Below are 8,226 nucleotides of genomic sequence, written 5' to 3'. Positions count from 1 at the left end.
TTGTGACAATCGTATAACTCGGTGATCTAAGCATTCGATGCTTTTCACCATTGATTTGATTTCTTGATTGTAACCAATTGCATTTATTTAAACCTTAATTTCTAAGCATTCAGTTCCCGAGAGTTCTAGTAATTGGGATATATTTGACATGGGGTTAGGGTTTGTAATTGTAATTGATAATCATTCGATAACCTCCCGTTATGTTTTGACCGGAGTACTTAGTCGTTGGTTGTCACAATTAATTAATCGAGTTTAACACCTATGTCTATGTAGATACGATTAAACACATAATTGAAGTTAACTGCAGAACCTGAAATCTGGAGGAACCATTTTCTTCCCTGTTGATTTAAACCTTAGTTTTTTATTCGTTAATTTAGATAATTCTCATAATTAAACAAACTGATTTTCCAATTCTTTAGTAGTTAATTAAAACTTTTCATTATGACACTTTCCACAATCCTCCTCTGGTTCGATATCCGACTTACTCTAGCTACTAGTTTATTTCGGTTTTTGCATGTCTATAACGACAGACATCAAAATGGCGCCGTTGCCGGGGAGGCGTGCGCAAAGTGTTTAGTGTTAAGTTTTAGTTAAAAAAAAAATAAAAATAAAAAAAAATAAAAAAACAAAAATCCAAAAATAGTGTCAGTTTTGTTTTGTTTTGTTCAGATTTATGCGTGGTGTTTGTGTTTTTGTGTTTGTGCAGGATGAAAGATCTTACAATATTATGCGGCTCTTCTAGATGCATTTTGTGTAGGGAACCACTTCACCCGTGTATCGGTTGCCACGAGGCCCGATTTAGACGGGAAAGAGCAAAATTGGCAGAACCACCGATGTCTTGCTATGATAATCCTTTCCCTCCACCATATTTCCATGACTCTGATACAACGGTGGAGGATGATTATTACTCGGATGGATATGATCGGGACGAGGATGCTTATTATGAGCCAAGGACGGATGGACGATGTTTCTGTTGCAGTCGTTATCATACTTCTTATGATGAGGATGTGTGCGCGGTGTATTTGGAAAATCCAGAGTATTGGAATAAAAAAATGATTGATGCATACATCTCAAAACCGTATCAGGGATACCGACAGTATCATCCCGACGATTATTCTAAGCCCGAGGGTGTGTATGCTTATCAGACCGAGGAGGAGAAAAAGCTTGCTATGTTGGAAGCGAGTTTGTCCAAACTCGAGCAATATTTATCAGCACCCAACCTTTCCGATGAAGATCGAATCAGCTGCCTAATTTCCAAGTGTCAGAAGTTAAAAATGAAGATAGAAATAGAAGAGCGTCTCTCACCATTACCTGTTGATATTAGAGATTATTCTCACATGGAGGAGGAGGTTGTGGAGGATAATACCACACCGATGAATCCTTTATCTGATGAAGAGTCACTAGTGGATCAGATGGTGTGTGAGGATGATGAGGCAGAGCAGTTTGATGAGATGAATGTGTGTACCGAACCTCTTCCCATATCAATCATTCCAATTAACAAGTGTGGGGAAAAGGGTTCGAGGAAGAAGATGAAAAGGGTGAAGCTACAAGACATCGATGTATATCTCGTAAAGTGGATCAGTGCAACCCGCATATGCTTTCTAAACATGCCAATTATACTGACGAGCTTATGGAGATGGCATGTAAATTTCCGGGCATTTGTTGGAAATGTTTTGGGTAAGTGTGCACTAAGACCACCGTAGCGGAAATCAGGTACGGTCTGGCTGAAGACCTTTAAACTTAGCGCTCTCGGGAGGCAGCCCGAGGATGTAGAGTATTGTATTTTGGTTTGGTTTCGTTTTGGTGTGTTTGTGTTTTGACAGGTTTCTACGTTCCATCTTCACGGATGCAATGAATCAAGTGTGGGGATGTTTGGCAACATTCCCGATGAGATCTAAAAGAATCTATGAGGCGCGTATGTTCCGGTTCGATCGCAGTAGCTACACCGCCACAGACACTCACTTGTTTTCTGATCAGGTGCATGTGTTTCTCTATCCTGTGTTTTATTTATTTATTTTTTTGTGTACTTGGTGGTGTGAATTTTTGTGTTGGGAGTGGTTTCTTTGTGTTGAGTCGTCTAGGTATTAGCCGTTCATGGTTTGCGGGTGGTATCTCTCGAGTTTAGATTATAAATTGCACCATACATTAGGGACAATGTATCCCAAGTGTGGGGATGCGGTAACTCGAGAGAGGGTTGGTAGGATTGTTGATCTTAAATGCGAAAAGGGTTGAAATTGCGCTAAATTGAAAAAAATTTGAAAATTTTTGTGTCTCAAGTATGCTTGAACTACATGAAAACCAATATTTTCAATCGCTAATGGGTTCCTTGCTGATATTAAACTAAATTAGATCCTTAGTCATGGTTGTCCCTTTAAGTTTCATGAGAGTATTTCTGACAGTTTTTAGAGAATAATTGAGAAGAGATGCCTAACTAGGGGTAACATGCTTTAGGAATTACACATGCTACGTGTCGGCAACCCATATTCTTTCTATTCGGTGAGATATTTGAGCCTACTAGATTGTTAGTTGAATTGCAATAAATGTTCAATTGTTGAGTGTAGGCCATATGTTGCTTTGTGTTAGAAGTTGTGTGGTTTGATACGTACCGAGACTGTGATTTAACGTATGCATAGATGATAAAGGCATTAGGATCCCTTCCATTGTGTTATATATTGATTGTTTATCCACCCACCTTAGTTAACCATGTTGAGCCTTTTACCCTTCGTTTGATACACCTTGTGTGACTCGTTTGCTTACCAACCATGAATGACAAGTAAATGTTAGATGTTTGTTGAAATAAAAAAAATAAAAAAAAAAGAAAAAAAATGAAATGAAAAAAAAAACGAGAAAAATAAAGAAAAAAAATAAAAGTATTATTATGTTTGTGTTATATAAATGGGTCGAAAATATCCCAAAGTGTTGGTAGTTATTGTGAATAAAGTTGTCATGGTTTGGTATGTTCGTTTGTGTTCGCCAAATAAATATAAAAAACAAAAAATATATCCCTACCTTTACCCTTAACCCAAAACCCGTAAGTCCTTTTGATATGTGCTACGTTATTTGATACAGTGGAGGTATGATTGCAATACAAGCTTATGATTGCAAGGTATCATATTTGGTTTTGAGCGAATTATATACTAGCACATTACACGCTAGTCTTGATTGAGCCGAGAGGAGTGATCATTGTGAGGGGCGTGTGGCATGTGTGTAGTATCATAAGCATGTTAGTTCTAGTTAGGCAAGTCTTAAGTTGTTTTAAATGCGTATCATTTATCTGTCAGACTGTCAACCTCGATTGTGTCAGTCTATGGGACAGGTATGACTTGGGATCTTAAATTGTTAATTCGGTAAGGGATTCAATGGTGATTTGTTAATAAGGTGATTAATGGTTGTAATGGTTGCTTGAGGACAATCAAAGTTAAGTGTGGGGATGTGATGGAGAGTGTGAAACACGAGTGTTAAGTGTGTTATAATATGTGTTTTATTGTGTTTTAAGCGGTTATACGTTGCGAATGTGATATCTACGAGTTGTTGTGGTGTTACAGGTTAATCAGCGTAAACCGGTAAAGTTGGAGGGTTTAGTAATGAAATGGAACGATCGTGGGTGATAACCGAGATTTATCATGTCATTCGGTTCGAGAAGATAGTTTGAATGTGCGAGAAACGTAAAACATTGAATTCTGGGAACTTCTGGGTCATTATACGAAAGTTGCATGAAAGCAAATATGTCTCTCTTATACACCGGCCAAAAATGTCCAGCGAAGTCAAAATGTAACTTACGGATTCCGGGCGTAATCTACGGTAGATAGAGAAACAAAGAAACAGAACGTAGAAACCGTAGCTTATGGTTTTGTCCGTAGCTTACGGTTGATGAAAAGCTGCAACATCAAAAGAAAAAAAAATAATATTAAAAACATCATCAATCACTTTTTGGAGCATATTAAGTTTTGTTGCTGTTCAAAAGAAAAAAACGTGAAAGGGACTTGATGGCAGATTTTTGGAAGAAGCAACAAGGCTAGACAAAGTCCACAACTTAATAATCATCACATCTACGTTTACAAGGGGTGAACTTGATTTCTATTATGATTAAACATAATATTCAACCAAGTAAATTTAGGAAAAAGAGGCAACAAGGCACGTGTATGTCACCATATTTTTATTTTAATGATCACATCATTTAACATCATCACATTATTGGACTTTATGAGAACATCATCCAATTACACTTCATGGGCCGAATAGGAGACAGGCAGACTTTTTGGGGTTTCGTGAGGCACATGTAAACTTTTTGGGGGGTTTCAAGAAAAGAACACATCATCTCGACGGCAGAGTTTTCAACCAGGGTTCACGCATACGAAGATCATATGACTGAGATGAGCGGCTAGTCTTTTATGGTTTCCTCCGGATGGAGGGTTTTTGTAAGTTGGATAATTTTATGTGTTTGTGACAATCGTATAACTCGGTGATCTAAGCATTCGATGCTTTTCACCATTGATTTGATTTCTTGATTGTAACCAATTGCATTTATTTAAACCTTAATTTCTAAGCATTCAGTTCCCGAGAGTTCTAGTAATTGGGATATATTTGACATGGGGTTAGGGTTTGTAATTGTAATTGATAATCATTCGATAACCTCCCGTTATGTTTTGACCGGAGTACTTAGTCGTTGGTTGTCACAATTAATTAATCGAGTTTAACACCTATGTCTATGTAGGTACGATTAAACACATAATTGAAGTTAACTGCAGAACCTGAAATCTGGAGGAACCATTTTCTTCCCTGTTGATTTAAACCTTAGTTTTTTATTCGTTAATTTAGATAATTCTCACAATTAAACAAACTGATTTTCCAATTCTTTAGTAGTTAATTAAAACTTTTCATTACGACACTTTCCACAATCCTCCTCTGGTTCGATATCCGACTTACTCTAGCTACTAGTTTATTTCGGTTTTTGCATGTCTATAACGACAGACATCACATATACTCCCAACGGGTCGAATGGTGGTGATAACACCATTTGACAATATCGACTAATGTGGTTGTCAAGTCTTATGTTAACAGGACCAATTAGCAAATTGGATAATTACGTCACCATTGATGGTGTGATAATGAAAACGAGGTATAAATCGGGTCTACTTATTGATCCGGGCCAGGTACGCATAATTATGTTGTAGTTAAGAATGCTATTTTGGTCGAATAATTTGAGAGAGAGTCCTTCGTCGTAAAAGGACCAAAATCGACCAAAACGCCCTTGTAGGCTAAGTTGAACAAACAACCCTTAAAGGTTGTTTGGAAGCGAATTTCATGATTAGATAAATACTTAGAATAAGTATAGAAGTTGAAAGATGTAATATGTTAGTCAAAAGGCACTATTTTATTTTTGCCGTAAATTAATGAACCAAGAGGTAAAAAATTTGGTTTATATTGATCACCACATTAAACTCACCTTAAATACAGTTGTGGTGGGAGATTTTAGGATAAGAAATGTGGTGATGGAATGTTAGAAGCAATCGAAAGCGTTTTTAGGCTCGAAAGTGCTTAATTAACCTTAACGGGTCAAAATAAGCATCCAAGTAAAAAATAGGTTTAATTTGAGTAATAAACCGGCGATTAGAATCTAATATGATAGGTAACATTAAGTTGAAGAAGTATATCTGATATAAGGGTCAAATAAACACGTTTGATGGTGAAATCACAAACGGGTCAAAATTGGCAAAAAGGGGTAATAAACTGAAGAGTTAAAAGTCTGAAAATTTTATTATGTCGGATGTTGAATTTTAACTCCATTAGATGGAGAATTAGATTACGGATGCGTAGGAAAAAGAATCGCATAAAACGGATCTATAACGAAGAAGTTATGGCTGTTTCCGTAAAATCCGGTCGTGCTGAGAATATGCAGCAACCAGCTGCAACAATCTGTCAAAAAGAGACCGCGGCGTAGCGCCACGGCCATGGTCGCGCGTGGCGACGACCTAATTTCTGAAAATATTGATTTTTCTTGTTTATTTCGAATATTTGACCCGATTAACTTGTTGTACTTGTTATTTAACTATCAAAACTGACTTCTAAGTTGGTTTTGATCATAGGTGAATGTCGAGAGTGCACGGATGGAGATCAAGCGTCGAGCAAGAACCGAACACGAATACGAAATAAGCTTCTGCGTTATGTATCGTTATTATGTTAAACGACGAACGTACACGTGATATGTTGTATACATTTAAATTGTAAAAAGTTTTTAACAAACCCGTAATTTCCAATGCATATATAATCTTAATTACATGATTGTTTTCGTAAATGATACGTAAAACCTTAATTTATAAGAATGGGTGTTACAAGTTGGTATCAGAGCCTTGGTTTAAGAGATTCAAGTATGGCGGGAAAGCTATGCTTGGACTTAAACCTTACGCTCTTGATAAAGATTGGTGTTCGGTTCGAGGCTTGATCGCAAATCCGGTAAGTACATGTATACCAATGGTTTAATATGATTAAAGTGTTGAGAACAACACATATGGTCATCGTGTAATACACGTTACACCAATAAAATCGATATAGAGTAGATATAGTCAACGAAATTACACGCGTTGATGCGTATAGTAGAAAAGCCTTGTATTATAATACGGGCATCCTTTAATGTTGAAATTATTAACTGTTGTATATGTTTTAGTTGAAGGACACTCGCATACGAGGATAGCGAGAGCTTAACAAATTACGGATAGAAGAACGGTCCGAAGTATGACAAGAGGAGCATGCTCACCAAGGACTAAATCGCGTAACGACCACGAACAAATTTAAAGGCAAGAAACGCCCGTCGGGGCAAGCATTACCAGGTGCGTGCTTTTAAATATAATCGCACAAATGACAATATGCAACAAACATGTAGAAACTGATTGTTGCATATGTAAGCTAGAAACTTGGAAAACCTGAATAGAATACCTATCCAGGATATTACTTCCAAGAAAACTAAATAGAGGCGTTACTTACATAGGGCGTGATATGAAAACTATAAAAAGGTCATGCATGTCATGTGTTAATCGCTTACTCTGGCCAAGTAAGTAGTGGCATATGGTACCATGAACTTCTTGTAGCGGACACATTTACGTCTGACGTAGTAAGGGCGGGGTGAATGGGACTAACTTAAATAGTACCCAAATGAATCAAATAAATAAGATGTTTGATAGTAAACGTAAACGCAAGTCGGACGACGGAAGCGTATTACGTTAAAATGACGAGCCCGAGAGAAGGGACAAAGATCGGAGAAAATGAAAATACAAACTAACTAATGAGAATGCTAAGGCATGGGGATAAAATTTTTTTATCGACATAAGTGATGAAATTCACGTGGACAAGTCAAACGAATTGAATAATGAATGAAGGACTTAATTAAATAAAAGCGATGGATTTCGCTAAGACGACCAAATAAATTGAAATGATGTCTAAAACCATATAAGAATGGTTACTTGATAATGATTACGGTAAAAATACCCGATGAACGGGTAGGATTGTGGGTGAATGCGCAAACCGAGAGACGGGAGCGCAAAATAGAAAGTCAAAAGACTTGGAATACGAGTCATGACTAAAGGATGACAAGAATTTTCGCAAACATAAATTTTGGTAATTACGTTCAACCATTTCAAAGTTGGACAGGTCAAATAGAAAAATGAAGTTTGACATTCATAAGTGATGAAAATTCACCCAAAATGAGTCAAACGAGTCAATTGAGGAATAACGCTTAATATAATAGGAAAACGCAAACCGGTGAAATCGGAAGGCTGAAAACAATAAGATAGAAGGACCCGGGTAATGGGTTGTAATGGAGTATAAGTATAAACCGGGTAACGGTAAACGCAAGACAAACCGACGTGTAAATGACGTTAGAAGTCGTAAAGTCGGAAAGATAGCCCGAAAGTAAACAAATGAAACCTTAGACTACGGTCAAGGTCAACCAAAGTTCAAAAGCAAAATTAAATGATTCCAAACATAACAAAGGATGCTTTAAAGATATATATGTATAATAGACATATGAATGTAGACGTGAATAAAAGACGATCTATGGGATCATCATAACCTACGGGATAAAATGTAGTGATAAGGTCTACGAGACCAAGGAGACCGTTGGGTCATAAATAGGAAGAGACGAACTGTTGGGTCTCACCTTAAAAGGTGAAACTTATAAAGAAATAGCCAATGAGGCTAAGTGAAGAAACCTATGGGTCAATATTGTAAAGC

This window comes from Helianthus annuus, chromosome 16 (assembly GCF_002127325.2).
Source record: "Helianthus annuus cultivar XRQ/B chromosome 16, HanXRQr2.0-SUNRISE, whole genome shotgun sequence".
Taxonomy (NCBI): Eukaryota; Viridiplantae; Streptophyta; class Magnoliopsida; order Asterales; family Asteraceae; genus Helianthus; species Helianthus annuus.
Note: the sequence above shows the minus strand (reverse complement) of the source record.